The sequence below is a fragment of the Moschus berezovskii genome, chromosome 6, assembly GCF_049115385.1.
Source record: "Moschus berezovskii isolate FMDL1 chromosome 6, NW_MosBer_1.0, whole genome shotgun sequence".
In the NCBI taxonomy this organism is placed as follows: Eukaryota; Metazoa; Chordata; class Mammalia; order Artiodactyla; family Moschidae; genus Moschus; species Moschus berezovskii.
Genome location: NC_142465.1, coordinates 48,086,075 through 48,105,989, shown reverse-complemented (window position 1 = coordinate 48,105,989; position 19,915 = coordinate 48,086,075). Strand labels below are relative to the sequence as shown.

At 43.0% G+C, this 19,915-nt stretch overlaps 1 long non-coding RNA gene across 2 annotated transcripts in view; it reads right to left on the bottom strand.

Moving 5' to 3' along the window:
* Nucleotides 1–1,182: 1,182 nt before the first annotated feature.
* Nucleotides 1,183–19,915, bottom strand: part of LOC129537039 (uncharacterized) — a 30,608-nt gene continuing 11,875 nt past the window's right edge. Inside the window, exons 3-4 of one of the 2 annotated variants that reach the window (XR_008681917.2) lie at nucleotides 4,205–4,301; nucleotides 1,183–3,640 (exon numbers count right to left, since the gene is read on the bottom strand). This is a non-coding gene — a long non-coding RNA (uncharacterized LOC129537039). Of the gene's footprint in view, nucleotides 4,302–19,915 lie in introns of both variants that reach the window. The other variant, XR_008681916.2, reaches the window with a different exon arrangement.

The following is a 19,915-nucleotide window of genomic DNA, read 5'->3' as shown; positions in this document are numbered from 1 at the left end:
TCCTTACTTTCTTCAATTTAAGTCTGAATTTGGCAATAAAGAGTTCATGATCTGAGCCACAGTCAGCTCCCAGTCTTGTTTTTGCTGACAATATAGAGCTTCTCCATCTTTGGCTGCAAAGAATATAATCAATCTGATTTCAGTGTTGACCATCTGGTGATGTCCATGTGTAGAGCATTCTCTTCCATGTGTTGTTGGAAGAGGGTCTTTTCTTGCAAAACTCTGTTAGATTTTGCCCTGCTTTATTCTGTACTCCAAGGCCAAATTTGCCTGTTACTCCAGGTATTTCTTGACTTCCTACTTTTGCATTCCATTCCCTTATAATGAAAAGGACATCTTTTTGGGTGTTAGTTCTAGAAGGTGTTGTAGGTCTTCACAGAACTGTTCAACTTCAGGTTCCTCAGCATTACTGGTCAGGGCATAGATTTGGATTACCATGCTATTGAATGGTTGCCTTGGAAACAAACAGAGATCATTCTGTCATTTTTGAGATTACATCCAAGTATTGCATTTAAGACTCTTTTGTTGATGATGATGGCTACTCAATTTCTTCGAAAGGATTCTTGACCACAATAGTAGATATAATGGTCATCTGAGTTAAATTCACCCATCCCAGTCCATTAGTTCACCGATTCCTAAAATTTTGATGTTCACTCTTGCCATCTCCCAAGTTTGAGCACTTCCAATTTGCCTTGATTCATGGACCTAACATTCCAGGTTCCTATGCAATATTGCTCTTTACAGCATCAGACCTTGCTTCCATCACCAGTCACGTCCACTTCTGGGTATTGTTTTTGCTTTGACTCTGATTCTTCATTCTTTTTGAGTTATTTCTCCAATGATCTTCAGTAGCATATTGGATACCTACCAACCTCAGGAGTTCATCTTTTAGTGTCCTATCTTTAGGTGATGGAATTCCAGTTGAGCTATTTCAAATCCTGAAAGATGAGGCTGTGAAAGTGCTGCACTCAATATGCCAGCAAATTTGGAAAACTCAGCTGTGGCCACAGGACTGGAAAAAGTCAGTTTTCATTCCAATCCCAAAGAAAGGCAATGCCAAAGAATGCTCAAACTACTGCACAATTGCACTCATCTTACATGCTAGTAAAGTAATGCTCAAAATTCTCCAAGCCAGGCTTTCGCAATATGTGAACTGTGAACTTCCAGATGTTCAAGCTGGTTTTAGAAAAGGTAGAGGAACCAGAGATCAAATTGCCAACATCTGCTGGATCATAGTAAAAGCAAGAGAGTTCCAGAAAAACATATATTTCTGCTTTATTGACTATGACAAAACTTTTGACCGTGTGGATCAGAAAAAACTGTGGATGTTCTGAAAGAGATGGGAATACCAGACCACTTGACCTGCCTCCTGAGAAACCTATATGCAGGTCAGGAAGCAACAGTTAGAACTGGACATGGAACCACAGACTGGTTTCAAATCGGGAAAGGAGTACTTCAAGGCTGTATATTGTCATCCTGCTTATTTAACTTATATGCAGAGTACATCATGAGAAAGGAAAGGCTGGGCTGGATGAGGCCCAAGGTGGAATCAAGATTGCCAGGAGAAATATCAATAACCTCAGATATGCAGATGACACCACCTTTATGGCAGAAAGGAAGAAGAACTAAAGAGCCTCTTGATGAAAGTGAAGGAGGAGAGTGAAAAAGTTGGCTTAAAGCTCAACATTCAGAAAACTAAGATCATGGCATCAGGTCCCATCTCTTCATGGCAAATAGATGGGGAAATAATAGAAACAGTGAGAAACTATTTTTTGGGCTCCAAAATCACTGGAGATGGTGATTGCAGCCATGAAATTAAAAGACGCTTACTCCTTGGGAGAAAAGTTATGACCAATCTAGACAGCATATTAAAAAGCAGAGACATTACTTTGCCAACAAAGTTCCATCTAGTCAAGGCTATGGTTTTTCCAGTGGTCATGTATGGATGTGAGAGTTGGACTGTGAAGAAAACTGATCACCAAAGAATTGATGCTTTTGAACTGTAGTATTGAAGAAGAGTCTTGCAAGTCCCTTGGACTGCAAGGAGACCCAACCAGTCCATCCTAAAGGAGACCAGTCATGGGTGTTCATTGGAAGGAATGATACTGAGGCTGAAACTCCAATACTTTGGCCACCTCATGCAAAGAGTTGACTCATTGGAAAAGACCCTGATGCTGGGAGGGATTGGGGGCGGGAGGAGAAGGGGATGACAGAGGATGAGATGGCTGGATGGCATCACCAACTTGATGGACATGAGTTTGGGTGAACTCCGGGAGCTGGTGATAGACAGGGAGGCCTGGCGTGCTGAGATTCATGGGGTCGCAAAGAGTCGGACACGACTGAGTGACAGAACTGAACTGAACTGTTCAGAACAGTTTTGTCAGAATTCTCCACCATGACCCATCCATCTTGGGTAATCCTACACAGAATAGCTCATAGTTTCATTGAGTTAGACACGGCTGTGGTCCATGTGATTAGATTGGTTAGTTTTCTGTGATTGTGGTTTTCAGTCTGTCTGCCCTCTGATGGAGAAAGATAAGAGGCTTATGGAAGCTTCCTGATGGGAGAGACTGCCTGAAGGGGAAACCATTCTTGTTCTGATGGGCGGGGCCATGTTCAGTAAATCTTTAACTCAATTTTCTGTTGATTGGTGGAGCTGTGTTCCCTCCCTGTTATTTACTTGGGGCCAAACTCTGGTAGAGGTAATGAAGATAATGGCGACTCCTTCAAAAGATCCCATTCATATACTGCTACACTCAGTACCCCAGACCCAGCAGCAGGCCACCACCGACCCACCCCTCCGCTGGAGACTCCTGGACACTCACAGGAAAGTCTGGGTCAGTCTCTTGTGGGGTCACTGCTCCTTTCTCCTGGGTCCTGGTGCACACAGAGTTCTGTTTGTGCCCTCCAAGGGTCTAATTCCCAGTCCTGTGTAAGTTCTGGCAGCTCTACGGTGGGGTTAATGGTGACCTCCTCTAAGAGGGCTTATGCCATACTCAAGTATGCTGCACCCAGAGCCCCTGTCCCTGTGGCAGGCCACTGCTGACCCACACCTCCTCAGGAGACACTCAAACACAGTTCTGTCTCAGTCTCTGTGGGGTCCCTGGGTTCTGGTGCGCACAGGATTTGTTTGAGCCCTCAGAGCGTCTCTGGAGGGAATGGGGTTTGATTCTAAATGCAAATCTGCCCCTCCTGCCATCTTTCTTTGGTTTCTCCTTTGCCTTTGGGCAGGACATGGGGTATCTCCTCACAGCCGCTCCAGTGCCTACCATCTTACTGGGGTTCCTCTGACCTTGGACATGGGGTATCTCCTCATAGCCACTCCAGCGTTGCGTAGCTGCCCTCTGAACACAGGCAGGTGTCTAATGCTTCTTGGTCTACTGCTAGCACTGTGGTTCCCCCATCAGTGACTTCGTCATCTTGCCAAGCTCCCAAATCACTCTTTCTAGAACTTTGCGTTCTTCAGGCAACAGAGAAACCATGATGTGGTGTTGGGCCCTTACTATGCTGCTGCTGGCAGCTACACTTCTCACAGTGGGGTTGAAAGAGGCCAGATTCTCCAATGTAAAAGCCACTGCATTGAGGTACTCTGAGGAGAATATATTTTGAGAGCTGTGGGCCAAGAGACTCAGGTTACAGCCTAGAAAAACCAGAATGAGGAAAAATTAGGGGCTGGATAGAATGGAGTATGCTGTTGTACTGAAGTAGTCCAGCTTGGGACAGAGGGAGAGCCTCTTATAAGAGTGTCAGAAGGCCCATATGACTCAAGGCATATGTGCCAAAAAGCCTCAAATTTTGACTTTGGATATTTTGATTTTTGATATCCCCAAAGGAGCATACAGTCAGGCCTAGAGACAGTCTGAAAGGGCTGGGACAAAGAATTTCATCATACCACTTTAAACTTGTAGCCTATTATAGGACTATAGTCTGTGGTACTCTACAAATTAAATTTGTGTGAATATATATACACATATATACTAAAAGGTTCCCTCTTAACTCCTTTGGTAAAGAATCTGCCTGCTATGAAGGAGACCCTGGTTTGATTCCTGGGTCAGGAAGATCTGCTGAAGAAGGGAGAGGCTACCCACTCCAGTGTTCTTGGGTTTCCCTCATGGCCCAGCTGGTAAAGAATCCACCTGCAATGCAGGAGACCTAGGTTCAGTCCCTGGATTTGGAAGAGCCTCTGGAGAAGGGAATAGCTTACCCACTCCAGTATTCTGGCCTGGAGAATTCCATGGACCACGGGGTCTCAAAGAGTCGGACACGTCTGAGCAACTTTCACTTCACTTCATGCTAAGACCCTAGAAGAATGGAAATCGCTTGAATATCTCAACCTCTGAGAAGCCTGTGTTAGAGGACCAACTAGCAGATGTCAGGATCAGAATTAACTTTCGTTTTATCTTTAGTTGTCATGGAAGTATAGTTGATTTACAGTGTTGTGTTAGTCTTAGGTGTATAGCAAAGTGTATAGAATCAGAGGACACTTTTTCCCACGTAGCAACATATAAACATCTATATTTTCATGCCTATAAACATATAGCCAAATCATTCTAGTTAGTGGCTTCATGGTTTTCATTGTATAGATATGCCATAATTATTTAACTAAATTTCTATTGATTACATTTGGGTCATTTCAAATTTATCAGTACCATAATCTCTCCAGCAATTAACATCCTGTTTGTTCATCCTAACACATTTATTCAACTATTGGCTTAGGGTAAATTTCTAGGGGTGGAACTTCTAAGTCAAAGACTTTTGAAAAAAAAGCTTTTCTACATGCTGTCAAGTTTTCCCCTAGGAAGGCTTACCAGTTTACACTGCCATCAAAAGTACATACTTGTGCCTGTTTCCCACAATCCTCAGCAGCACTAGATACCATCTGTCACCTTGACCATTTCCATTCTGACATCTGGTTCTTTTTTTTTGAAGCCTGGATTTCATCACCAGTAGCTTGACCTTTTTCAAGGTTAAGCAGGCCAGGCATTTTACTATCTAAAGAGTTGGCTTCCTAAGGAGACAAAGCAACTTTCTCCATAAACCAGTGAATGTTTATCCTGCTCTTCAGGGTTGAACCAAAGGTTCCCTTTAACTGTGTGCCTGGATTTCTGAGTTTTATTAGCAAAGATAGATTGGGCTTATTTCGAAGCTGAGTAAAATTAATGTCCAAGTGAAGGATCATCTGTGGTTAGAGTTGACCTAAACTGGAAAATCATTGTCAGGACACCACTCAATTGCACTCAGGTCACCATCCCTCTGATTTACCTTAGAACTCCAGTTAAACAGTTGTGTATGTTCTACATAAAAATCTATCTTTTATTCAGTCATACTATTTGTTTTATGCATTTAAAAAATTGTGTTAATAGTGAAACATTTCATTTAGATCTAAAAATATTAACATTTTAAATTAATTTCATCGATTTTTTTACTAAAATAGTGGTAAGATAATTACAGAAATTATGATATTTAATCTACTAGAAATAATTTAACCTTGCAATTTACATTTTTTCCTTTTTCTGAATATTATTTCCATAAATACACACACACAAAGACACATACAACTCCCAAATAATTTTTTTTTCCTGCCAGGAGTCACTGTCCTCTCAAGAATTCGTTTTCTTTGTCTTATTCTTTGAAATGGTGTGAAGCATTGTCTTCCTAGCCCCTTAGACATGAGCTGGTCTTTTTGTCAGTCAAGGATGAGGTCCAACCAGGGACTCTGCTTAATCCTCGTGTGACCCAAAGTCCTCTTTTTAGTCTAATGCTTTAGAAACACATTGCAAATGCTATTCAATCTACTTTCATATTTTATGTAGTTCTTGAAAAAAGTCACTTGCAAGTGACTTTGCCCATCTTTTTAGTCTTCTGAAGTAAGTTTGCTGGATGGCTTCTAGGTCCTGTGAATGGAGACAAAAGAAGGAAAGTGGGAGTAGCTGCAAATGACCGGCTGAAGGAGGGAAGATCTGTGAGCTAGTGGTAAGACCCCGGATTCCAAACAGGGGTGGTATAGGCTAAAATTACAAGTTTCAAATGAGGGAAAAAGTTGAGTCTAAACTTCAGCCAGCTCTGCCATATTCCCACTGTGGGACTTTGGTCATGGTATTTTTCTTCCCTAAGCCTCAATAATAGTATTTATTTTTTGATCATATTAAGGATTAAGTGAGTGAAAGTATATAGATTTCCTAGGACAGCACTTGGTACATACACTAGTCAATAATGAGAGTTGTCAGGACTTCCCTGGTGTTCCAGTGGTTAAGAATTTGTCTACCAATGCAGAGGACATGGGTTCAACCCACAATCAGGCAACTAGATCCCACAGCTAAACCCAGGCACCACAATTAGTCAGCCCACACTCTGGAGCCCATGAGCTACAACTATTGAAGCCCGAACACCTAGAGCCTGTGCTCCGCAACAAGAGAAGCCACCACAATAAACCCACACACCTCAACTAGAGTGTAGCCCCTGCTCAAGAAAGAGAACTAGAGAAAACCTGTGTGCAGCAATGAAGAGCCCCTGAGCTGCAATGAAGACCTGGCACAGCCAAAAAATAAAAAATAAATAAAAGTGGTTATTTCTATTCATTGAGACACGTTGATGTCTTTTCCATCTTCAATACAATTCAGTATCTTACAACATTATACTTCAAGGCAGAATATAGCCCCCAACACTACACTTTGTATAATTGGGCACTCTACAGCCCATGGGCCAGATCCAGTCTGATTTTGGGTAGATGGTGACCTGAGAGTAGATTTTATATTTATAAGTGACTGAAAGAGATTGAAAGAAGAATATTTTGAGACACATGAAAATGATATGAAATTCAAATTTCAGTGTCCATAAACAAAATTCTGTTGGAAGACTGATACACCCAACATTTACATATTGTCCTTGGTTGTTTTTGTGCTATAAAGGCAGAATTGAATAGTAGCAACAGTGACAGGATGACCTGCAAAGCTGAAAATATTAACTATTTGGCTCTTTACAAAGTTTGCCATTCCTGCTTCAAGGAGTTGTTGAGCACGGAGCATGTGAGGAGGCTCAGGATCAAGGAGGATACCGTTCTCTGTCGCCTTTCACAAGCTGCGTCTTGTTTTTGTTAAAGGAACTATTTGGTCAAATCTGTTCCCTGTAATCCAGAAGGATCATCCTTAGCAATGGTGTGCTAGTAAATAGATAACAACCAGCTTCACAGAAGGAAAAGACTGGTGTGTACTGCTGGCTAATCTCTATGGTTTCAATACTCACATATGGCTGATTTCAAGCTATAAACATGTGATTAACCAGTTTGCAAAATTCTTAAGACTCTAGTCTTTTATTCTTGTGAGCCATGCCAGCCAGCATCAGCATGCCTTTGACTTCCAATTAGAGCCTCACTACTGCCATGCAACCTGGAGCTCCAGGACCCATGACTGCTATTGAGCCACCAAGGAGTGGGCACGACTTATCTTTCTGTTAGGGACTTATCCCAGAATATATTATCAGAAATACTGATCACCTCTGAGAAATTTAGCACAGAGGAAAGTTGGCACACATGTGGGGAAAGAAAGTGCTATGAGCAAAATGTTGTTGAATAATATGGTAAGAGATTTGGTCTTTGATAAGAGGATCTCAGGGGTGTCACAGACCCTACAGATTCACCCATCGTACCATTGTCTCCTTGATGCTAGCTCTTTTCTGAGCATGGCTGACTGGGTGAGCCACAAAGGTATCGCAGGAGAGAACTTCCAGCCAGAGAGAACAGCAACTACAAAGATTCTGGGGGTGATTGCCTCTTAACTCACTTCCTCTTCTGTCATTTTTGTGGGCCCTGAATCAACAATCTGCTTTTAACTTTTGGAAAGTATTGGGTTGATTGATTACACTGTGGGTTCCTGGACACTGGAATTCTCTTATTTGTCTTTGCATCCCCGGGGCCCTGCACAATGCTAGTTATGTAGTAAATGTGCAATAAACAGGACACCTAGTACATCACCTGATTAATCTACCTCCCTCTCTGTGTCTTCTCTTGGTGCTCTTCCAGCAATTTGTTTAGGCTTCTGAGGATCTTACAACACGAGCCCAGTAGGTTCATTTCCTCCCCCTTTTGCAGCCCACACTTCCTCCTTTCCAATATTCTTACCTGGTGGTGCTGAATTTTCTTCTTTACACAGCCCCAGGAAAAAAATTGCAAGCTGAGACAGAGAAGCATGGAAAAGATTTTTAAACAAGTGTGCCAGCAGGGTGGACAGAGCTTTAGAAGAGGCTGAGGATCTACTGACTTCATATCAAGTCAGAGGATGAAGGCAGGGAAAGAGATGGATTACAGTTCCCCTGTTTGACCAGTGTGTGAAAATTAAAGAAAATAAGCCTCCGTCAACAGACACTGTCTGAAGAGCTTGCACTTAGTTTGTTTCCTTCTTCAAATCAACTGCCAATTAGTTTCACGCTCACCCATCTCTCTTGCTTCCTCTCTCCTTCCTTAAGTTCCATCAGTTCTGCACTTTTCTGTAGTTCATGACTTTACAGGGGGATAGGTGGTCTTGATGTGGAGTCAGTTCCAGGCTATTCCCCAGTGTGATCGGGGCTGTGGGGGCCAGCAATAGTAACAACTCATTGGGGCCAGGAAATCCATTGACACATAAGGAGCTATTTTCTCATTCCTCGTTTTTCTGATTGTAACCCTACTCCAGAAACACATTTGGACTGAAGCTTAAGTATGACGCATAAAAGCCCACAGAGTGATCTGAACACAGGATAAATTTAGTTCGTACCACTAGTCACGCTAGTAAGCAAGGACATTTTCCACTTTAGGTTCTCATTCCTTCTCAGTTTGAACAGAAAACAAACTTCTGATTAGTCTGTGACTTGTGTACTAGGTTATTTTGCTCAGAAAACTGGAAGGCTTTGTTGGGTGAGAGAGGTAAGACCTTAGTTAGAATAGGCAGACTAAACCAAACAAAAGATCTCGTTTGTTGGGGCCAATTGCCAACTGTTGGCATCCTCGGGGACCCTCAAATAATGATACATGAAAGTCCAGGAAATTCTTTTCTTCTTCTTCACCTTTCCTAATTGTGTGTATGCATGTATGTGTTTTTAATGGTGGTCTAGAGTAAGGGTTAAGGAATGACTGTAGATCTATTCAAGGGTTACCTAAACGTCACCAAAGTTTAATGTGAATACAGTTGTCCCTTGTTACCCACAGAGGATTGGTTCTGGGACCCTCCATGGATACCAGGATCCATGGATTCTCAAGTCCTTTATATACAATGGTGTAGTATTTGCATATAACCTATGCACATCCTGGAAATCATCTCTAAATTACTTATAATATTTAATACAATGTAAACGTTATGTAAATAGCTACCTGCACACAGAAAATTAAGGTTTTGCTTTTTGGATCTTTCTCAAATTAAAAATATTTTTTTGATTCACAGATGATTGAATCCATGGATGTGGGCCCAGAGATACAGAGGGCTGACTACTGTTTCATCAATTCTAAGGCACACATTTTTTTCACATTTTAATATTTCTACATCAGAATGAGCTTCACAATCTATAATACACCGCAGCTTAATGGGTTTGTCTGCTCAGTCACTCAGTCGTGTTCTGACTCTTTGCGGCCCAATGGACTGTAGCCTGCCAGACTCCTCTGCCCATGAAATTTCCTTGGCAAGAATACTGGAGTGGGTGCCATTCCCTTCTCCCGGGAATCTTCCTGACCCAGGGATGGAATCCACATCTCTTATATCTCCTACCACCTTGGTAGGTGGATTCTTTACCACTAGCACCACCTGAAAAATCCTAGTTTAATTGGTAGTAATTTTTCAATTTTCTTAGTCATACATATAATTAACGAATGGTATATTTAACAATCAGGCTTCCTTCGTGGCTCAGATGATAAAGAATCTACCTGCAATACAGGAGACTGGGTTTGACTCAGACACAAGTGAGCAACCAACACTTTGACTTTTCACTTGACAATCAATGGTGTGTTAGATTCAATGACCTGACTTGGATACTCTGTCTGCCCCAGAGCTGTAAGGGCAGAGCACACCTGTCAGTGTCTCCAAAGGTCATAAAGTCGATGTATTGCTCCGTGAAAGCCCACCTGTTTCACCTCCAGTATTACGGTCTAAATGTGCTGTCTGTGTCTCCATGTACTACACTGCTCATAGTTACTGGGTTCTTACTATAGCCAGGCTATATTCTAAGCACTGTACACAGCTATCCTCACAATTCAATGATACCAGTGTTACCGTGTTTCAGTCAGGATTCAGGCAGGAGGCAGAAACAGTACTAGTCATTTAAACAGAGAAAATGATTTAGAAATAATTGCTAACAAGGTATAAAATTGATAACTAGTACCTAAAAGGGTGGGGCCTTCCAGGTTAGCTCATCTGGTAAAGAATCCACCTGCAATGCAGGAGACCCCAGTTTGATTCCTGGGTCGGGAAGTTCCCCTGGAAAAGGGAATGGCAACCCACTCTGGTATTCTTGGGTTTTCCTGGTGGCTCAGACAGTAAAGAATCCACCTACAATGCAGGAGACCTGAGTTTGATCCCTGGGTTGGGAAGATTCGCTGGGGGAGTGCATGGCAACCCACTCCAATACTCTTGTCTGGAGAATCCCCATGGACAGAGGAGCCTGGTGGGCTATAGTTCATGGGGTCAAAAAGAGTCAGACACAACTGAGCGACTAAGCAGAGCATAGCAACTAAAAGGGCAGAAAGAGGACTCTAAATACCAAGGAGGCAGCAGGAAGCAGCTACCACCCTGGGGCTGGGGGAACCAAAAGAAGAGGCTGAACTTATTAAACTTTAGAAATATAGAGGAGGGGAGCTTCAGACCTGAACCTCAGGCCTCTGCTGGGCCAGGGGTCTCTGAAGGGTGCCAGGGAAGCTGACTCTGCAGGTGTTAGGAAAACGGCAAAGTGAGTTTAGTTGCTGCTATAGGAAAGAACTGCCACTGCTGTTATGAAGAAGTTCTGGGGGAAAGGATGCTCAGGAACAGGAAGCAGACGGGAGGAGCAAATCTCTTCTTCCTTCTCAGCCAGTTGGCAAAGCCAGAGTGTGATCTGCAAAGTTGCAGCCCCAAAGACACAAAGTAGAACATGGAAGGGTAGTTTGGAGATAGGAAAAAAAATAGTGAAATACCTGGAACAGAATTTTGTTTGACATATTAAGACACTGAGACACAAAAATATTTAAAAAGTAATGAGTGCATTACCCTAAATTACACAAATCTGAAGATACGAAGCCAAGATCAGAACCTACGTCCACCTGTGCTTAGTGACTACACAGGCTTCTTTCTTATCTGCTGCTTTCCATGCGTTTGTCTCATTTGTTCGTTTATACAGTCAACAACTATTTCTTGGGTGCCTGCTCTATGTCAGACACTGTGTTTGGTTCTGGGGAAAGTAGAAACAGAGAGAGAGACACAGTGCTTGTCCTCAGGGAACTGCTCTATTTCTGTGAATAGTATTTTGGTTTTCTGTGGCTTTCTCTCTCTCTCTGACTTTCTCTTTCTGTAGGCACGTCTGGTCTGCAGGTGTACAGTCCTTTCTTTTTCAATTATTTAATGTCTGCTCTTCACTTTCACTTTTCACTTTCATGCATTGGAGAAGGAAATGGCGGCCCACTCCAGTGTTCTTGCCTGGAGAATCCCAGGGACGGGGGAGCCTGGTAGGCTGCCGTCTGTGGGGTCGCACAGAGTCGGACACGACTGAAGCGACTTAGCAGCAGCAGCAGCAGCTTCTCTTCCTTGCTGTCTAAATCTCTTTATATCTTTTTAACCTGTCCTGGCCCCTTTCTCTTCTGTTACCTTCTTTTTTTCTTCCTCATATTTCCCTTCATGTCAATGGCCAAAATGTAGACCCAAAGGTAGGCTCTGTTTTTGTCTTCTTTTTCTACAAGTCTCACAAGCTTTGTCCTTAAAATTTTTTAAGTGAATGAGTGGAACAGTTTATGGTTCTCTATCTGAAAACACAGACAAATAAATCTAATTCAGTAGGCGTCTGCCGTGCTCTGCAGAGCACAGATCCCTGGCGAAAGAGGGAGTGTGGATGTGCTGAGAAGAGTAAGCCAGATTCCTCAGAGCGGGCCAAGCACTGAGGAACTGGGCAGAACCCAAAGACTTTGTCAGCCTCCAGTTTCCCCCTCCCCGGTGGGGCTCTGAGATCTGAGGAGAAGGCGGTGAGCCAGCTAGAAGGAGTGGCTGGGATGGAGGCAGCACTGCCCCATCCTTGAAAGCTGGAAGCTTGATCTCCAGAGGCAGCGAGTTCTGTACAAGGCCTCTGGCCAAAGGAATTGGGTGGCCAGGACAGCTGTTTCTGAGCTCTGAAAACAAGGACCTCACCGTGTGCAGCGCTGAAATGCAGGCAGCGGCTCCCGAGGAGCCCCTGTGAAACTGTCTGGATGAACTGCTCCCTGGTCATGCCTTGATGCTTCTGGGTCTGTCACCCCAGCGGCTCCCAGGAGTTTGCTTCCTGTGCTGATGGAGACTGACAAAGGCTGCTTGTACTCAGAATGTCACCCTTCAGAAAGGTGGGAGGCTGGGAACCTGGCTGAAGGAAGAGGACCGAGGGCTGGGAAAGCCCTGTTTTCTGACCTGCCTCTGCCATGCAGGCGGCTGCAGTGTTGACAAGACTGGAAGTGTGTGGGAGGAAGGGAAGGGGCTGGCCCATATCTTGTCCCTCCTCCGGGAGATTGCAAAGGTGCCTGAGGGAAGTCATGTTTCATTTCTGACAAAATTTGGTCAAGAGCCACAAAAGTAATTCATTTTTGGTGGGGTCTTTTTGGAAGGGGGAAATACAAAATATTCTAACTCATCTGCTGTAAAATTAAAAGCAGGAGCCCTGTGAGCATTCAGTAAAGACAACAAGTAATTAAAGATGCACGTATAGCCGTTCCCCATCTGTTAAACTCTGGACAGGAGTGACGTGTCCAAAAAAAAAAAAAAAAAATCCACAATTTAAATGTTTCATAACATTTTTAACTTTTAAAAACATTATATATTTTGCTGTCTGTTGAGCCAGAGTATATGGAGTACAATCTAATCATCATTTGGTGAATCAGCATTGTCCTTATAGACATCAATTATAGTAAATGTCTCCAGACTTATACTTTCCCTAATTTTCTGTTTCTCATCTCTCTTGGGGTATTACTTGTTGCTGCTATGAATGTTCTCTTCTAGAAGCAGACTACAAAACCCTTTTTTTCTGGTCCATTTTTTGGTTCTTACTGCAGGCATGAAACTAGATTAGCTTATTAGAACTCTATACAAAACAAGAGTGAGCAAGGTGACCACTGGAGTCATCAGACCCTGACTTTTAGATATAGACGCAGAGACACACATAAATGCACTTGGACATGCTTTAAAAACACACACACACACACAGAAATTTAGATTAATTCACTAACTATTTACAGACCTTTATCTGAATGCCAGGAACTGGGTTAGATAACTGAGGTCAAAGGCAGTAAGTCTGTCTTTCCTTGGGACACACATAGATCATAGGGAAGACAGACACCCATGATGGGCCCTGACAATAACCAAACGTTTTAAGTAAGTGCCAGAGAAATGCTGCTGGACTACCAACAAGCGGCCTTTGCCCAGTCTGACCTCCTGGAGAAGTCCTCCTCAGGGTGAGTCTCAAAAGATTATATTTATAGGACCTGACTGAAACTTCTCTCCCTTACCACAGCCATTTAATTGGCAGTTTTGTAATGGAATTTTCTCTCTTTCACCCCTATACTTGTCGAAGGCTGTAGGTTTTAAATTAAAAGCATACTAATGCAGTTTTAGTATAATGACAGTTGGAATTCAGGCACAAGTATCATATTTGAAGTCTAAGAGTGTAATTGGCACTTAATGAGGTAGAATGTAGTCACAGCCCCACTAGAGAACAGTTCATGATTAAAGAGCCAGGGGCCTCATACCAAAGAAACTCACCAAATCCTTAAAAATGGCATTATCAAATGCTAGTTTGTTTTTCCTCCAGCCTTGTTCCAATTCATTCCTTGATTCTGTGATCCACTCAATATGCAGACAGTAAATTTCATTAAAAAATTAGATAAAAACAAAACTGAAATTAATCTAGTCATATCATATCCTCATTTTTAATTTGCCCAAAGATAACAATAGTATATTGATAAAAGAATTACAAGTAACATAGTAGAGACCCCATGGACTGCAGCCCACCAGGCTCCTCTGTCCATGCGACTTTCTAGGCAAGAGTATCAGAGTGACTTGCCATTGCCTTCTCCGATAGGTATGTTAGAAGTAAGTGATCAGTCTTAGGAATAATGAAAGAAATGTTTCCCCTAAGAACAGAGATGTTTTCCTTCAAAGTTGTAATGACTAAGATCAAATTCAGAAAATTTAATGTTCATTTAATAGTCAGTTCAATTCAGTCGCTCAGTCATGTCTGACTGTTTGCGACCCCATGAACCGCAGCACGCCAGGCCTCCCTGTCCATCACCAACTCCCGGAGTTCACTCAAACTCATGTCCGTTGAGTTGGTGATGCCATCCAGCCATCTCATCCTCTGTTGTCCCCTTCTCCTCCTGCCCTCAATCTTTCCCAGCATCAGGGTCTTTTCCAATGAGTCAGCTCTTCTCATCAGGTGGCCAAAGTACTGGAGTTTTATCTTCAACATTAGACCTTTCAATGAACACCTAGGACTGATCTCCTTTAGGATGATGGATCTTTAGGTTGGATCTCCTTGCAGTCCAAGGGACTCTCAAGAGTCTTCTCCAGCACCACAGTTCAAAACCATTAATTCTTTGGCGCTCAGCTTTCTTTATAGTCTAACTCTCACATCCATACATGACCACTGGAAAAACCATAGCCTTGACTAGACGGACCTTTGTTGACAAAGTAATGTCTCTGCTTTTTAATATGCTGTCTAGGTTGGTCATACGTTTCCTTCCAAGGAGTAAGCGGCTTTTAATTTCATGTCTGCAATCACCATCTGCAGTGATTTTGGAGCCCAGAAAAATAAAGTCAGCCACTGTTTCCACATCTGTTTAATAGTCAAAGCTATGGTTTTTCCTGTAGTTATGTACAGATGTGGGAGTTGGACCATAAAGAAGGCTTAGCACTGAAGAATTGATACTTTCAAATTGTGGTGATGGAGAACACTCTTGAGAGTCCCTTGGACAGCAAAGATATAAAACCAATTAACCTTAGAGTAAATCAACCCTGAATATTCACTGTAAGGACTGATTCTCAAGCTGAAGCTCCAATTCTTCGGCCACCTGACATGAAGAGCCGACTCATTGGAAAAGACCATGATGTTGGGAAAGATTGAGGGCAGGAAGCAAAAGGGGTGGCAGAGAATGAGATGGTTCGATGCCATCACCATCTCAGTGAATGTGAATTTGAGCAAACTCCAGGAGATAGTGAAGGAAAAGGAAGCCTGGCGTGCTACAGTTCATGGGGTTGCAAAAAGTTGGACACAACTTAGTAATTGAACAACAACAACACTATCATCTGAAATGCAATCTGCTTAATTTTGCCAATAGCCCCAGTAATATTTTGTAAAACATTCTCCCCTGCTAGTGTAACACATTGCATTAAGCTGTCATGTCTCTTTAGTGCTCTTTATCTGGAATGTTTCCTTAGTTTTTGTCTTTCATGACATCGATATTTTTGAAGAGTATATTTCAATTGTTCTGAAGGATGTCCCTCAATTTGGTTTGTCTTTTCTAGATGAGATTCAAGTTATAATTTTTGGCAGAAATTAGTTTTGTGTGTTTTCTTGAGGGTGTCATCTCTCTTTGTGTAACACCGTGGGCTCTGGAGGCCCCTAGGATTTTTTCTGAAGTCCTGCCTCTGCCATGTCTTGGCTCTGTCATCTTGGCTAGGGTACTTACTTCATCCCAGCATTCATAACCTCAAAATATAAACCTGAGTTGGCCAAAAAGCTGGGTTGGCCAAATAGTTTGCTTGGGGTAAGATGGTACAGAAAAGCCAGAACAACCTTTTGGCCAACTCAATACTATGTCCCTCGAAAGGCTGTAGTAAAGATTAAGAGATTTAATGAATTAAAGGAACCTAAAACAACTCCTGGGCTTCCCAGGTGGCTTGGTAGTAAAGATATTTTCTATATTGTTATCTTTATTATTCAAAATGCTTCATAATAAAATAGAAAATTAAGGGGGAAAACCCACCATTCTATTTGAATGTAAGACTGTTCTTCTAGTATCAGAGACCTGTCCATATATTTCACTCAGCTTAACTGCTGCTGTGATATGAGAAACACTGTTACTTGTATGTGTTTGGCTTTGCAGTGGGTTTATTTATGCCTGGACCATCTCTTCTCTCCCATTATATATAAACCCTCATGAATCAGGAAAAAGAACTGTTCTACACACAGTGGACTCCTTTAGAGCATTTCTTTTTTTTTTTGTCCCCAGAACTAGCAGCTTCTTGCCCACAGTTGGAGTTCAAAACTTCTTGGGATGAGTGAGCTCAAGCTGACTTTCATTGAGCTCTACGACAGGAGGTTCATGTTGAGGGCTGCCCTCAGGGAGCTCACAGACTAGAGTGGGGATAGTCACAGGCACCTAACTGGGCTGGACAAGAGGATGACCTAGAACAGCAGGTACACAGCCCAGGTGACTAATTCTGACCAGAATGGTGGGGCGGCGGGGGTGGAGCAATCCCATGGTTAAATTCCCCATGTATTGGTTTTCCTCTTTGGGCTTAAGAGATTGCTTGCCCTAGAGACTTGATTAAAATATGCATCTCTTACCTGGAGGGAGTTACTCATCAAGCCATCATCTTCCATCATCACACTGGAAAGCTGACTTTACCAGACTGGCTCCAAGACTCAGCTAGACCGAAACAAGTCATACTGGGAGTGTCAAAACTTGGCTGCTGAGACTGAGGAAAAGTCTGGATGTTCAAACAGAAGCTGAAAGGTAGGGTTACCGAGAAGAGTTTGGGAGGTCCTGACTACTGAAAGGCATGGGGGTGGCCACTAGTAGGCGCCATGAGGGAAAGGAATATGGAATGAGGTAGAAAGCAAGAAAGTGGGACAAGGTCACAGGTTTAGGGTGTAGGACGAGGAGGAAAAGCATTAGCTATTTATCCGCCAGAGCTTATGCAACCTGATCCTGTGATCTTTGTATAAAGGACTCAATAGTTTATAACACTGTGAACACTCAGTGAATGCCCCCACACTGCCTGGAAAACATGCCGGTGATAGTTATGACAAAGTTGCCCCAAGGAAGCCTCTTGGTTTCTGCATTACTCCTGGAGATGGAGACAGCTGTCTCCAAGTTCGCCTTGGAAACTGCCTGTGCCGCCTGTGGCTATTTGGGCTTAGATTGAATGCTCTGATGTGCTGCTGCTTGTTAACAGTTCTCTCTGATGTGGTCTGCTTTGGCTGTCTTGTTCACGTGGTGGGGAAAACCAGCTTTGCTGAGGATGAGCTAGAGGGGAGTTATAATGCTGCTTGTACTTCATAGCACACCAAACCCACTCTGAACCCTTCCTTCTCTTCTTTTCTCTTACTCTTCAAGACTTGGAGAGTTGTGTCACCTTCTCAAGGAAGTTTTTGCTCTACCTCTTTCATTCTTCCTGGGGTGGGTGAGCAGGGGCTCCGCACAAACCTTCTTCATATTGTTATCCTCCCATTTACAACACTGTATAATATTTATCTGTTTGTCTGGTTCACTGATCGTCTTCCTGGTGGCTCAGTGGTCAAGAATCTGCTTGCCAATGCAGGAGATGCGGGTTCGGTCACAGGGTCGGGAAGGTAGCCTGGAGAAGGAAATGGCAACCCACTCCAGTATTCTAAACACACACATCAGTATTCTTGCCTGGAGAATTCCATGGACAGAGGAACCTGAGGGGCTACAGTCCATGGTGTGGCAAAAGAGTCGGACACGAGTCGGTGACTAAACAACAACAGCTCATAGCACAGTGCTCATAGTATTTGTTCAGTGGAATCAAGCTGATAATGAGCTGGAGGCTCCTGTTCTCTATTTGCTGTACTCAGGCCCACTGATTTTATCTTTTCTGTTTGTTTTGCTTTGCTGTGTTGAATACATAAGCAATACTTGAAAGCATTCCTTTTGTAAAAAATTCAAGAGAAAGTATACAGAGTGAAAGACACAAGTCTACACTTATTTCCCCCACTGCCTTCCCCAGAGGTGGCCACTATTATCATTTGCTTTTGTTATCTCTTAGAAGTTTTTTGCTAAGTCAGGTCAGTCGTGTCCGACTCTGTGTGACCCCATAGATGGAAGCCCACCAGGCTCCCCCGTCCCTGGGATTCTCCAGGCAAGAACACTGGAGTGGGTTGCCATTTCCTTCTCCAAGAAGTTTTTTACACAGTTACAAATATACACATACATGAAGAAATATGTCACCCTGTTCGGTGATACTGCATTTTGCTTTTATCACATAATAATGTTTCGGGAATTCCTTGTCAATGTGTGTTAGTCACTCAGTCATGTCTGACTCTTTGCAACCCTACGGGTTTTCTAGTAGTCATGTATGGATGTGAGAGTTCGACCATAAAGAAGGCTGGGTACTGAAGAATAGATGTATTTGAACTGTAGTGTTGGAGAAGACTCTTGAGATTCCCTTGGACTGAAAGGAGATCCAACCAGTCAATCCTAAAGGAAATCAGTCCTGAATATTCATTGGAAGGACTGATGCTGAAGCTGAAGCTCCAGTACTTGGGCCACCTGATTCAAGAGCTGACTCATTAGAAAAGACCCTGATGCCGGGAAAGATTGAAGGAAAGAGGAGAAGGGAACGACAGAGGACAAGATGATTGGATGGCATTACTGTGTCAATGGATATGAGTTTGAGCAAGTTCCAGGTGATGGTGAAGGACAGAGAAGCCTGGTGTGCTGCAGTCCATGGGGTCACAAAGAGTTGGACACAACTGAGCAACTGAACAACATGGACTGTAGCCCACCAGGCTCCTCTGTTCATGGGATTCTCCAAGCAAGAATTCTGGAGTGGGTTGCCATTTCCTCCTCTAGCGGATCTTCCCAACCCAGGGATCGAACCCATGTCTCTTATGTCTCCTGCGTGGGTAGGCAAGTTCTTTACCACTAACACCACCTGGGAAACCATGTCAGTGTGTATAACCTATCAAATTCTTTTTACCTGCTACAAAGCAATCCACAGATTGTGGGCAAGGGACTAGGCTTGGCTTAAATAAGAAAGGAGCATGTGAAAGGATATTGGCCAGTTCACAAAATTTGTGGGAAGGCAGTGGGGTAGAGTCTGAAGCCACGCAACCAGGAATGCCCACTCACACTATATATGTGAAACTGTGGAGGGGGAGGTCCTATAGTGGAGACCCTACTGCCACAATTCCCAGGCAAATGGTGCTCAGGGCTGCACTCTCAGAGCTCCTCCAATGCCATGCTGAAGGACCCAGATACCTCCACCCCACACTTGATGCAAAATTGCTTTCCCCACAACGTTCTCCTCCTCTGTCACCATCACAGTCAACTTTCCATCCTCAAGGGGACAGAGCAATAGAGTGATCTTTAAGAGACAATCAAATTTGGGGTTGCCAAAATGAGCCATGAAAATGTAATGGTATATGTTAACATTCATCATTAAATAGAAAAATAGATCTCATGCACAGTAGCAACAAAAGCTGTGAAATACATAGGAGCAAACCACGAGATTTAATTAGATCTTGGCTCTGATATTCAGGTCCCCTATGGAGGCAGCAGGGATACAGTCATTGACTACAGATTTCATCCTCCTTCGTTATCGTGCCAGGAAAGGTGAAATGTAATTTCACTTTAGCACCTCTCATAGGCACTAAAATTTATTGACAGAATCATAATTAAAGTGACAGGTGTGTTCTTGAATTAATTAAGTGCTCGCTTTTATGAAGGGTAGCTTATTTGACTGTCTATTCATGCTAAGCTACCCTCCACTAACCTCTACCCCATTTA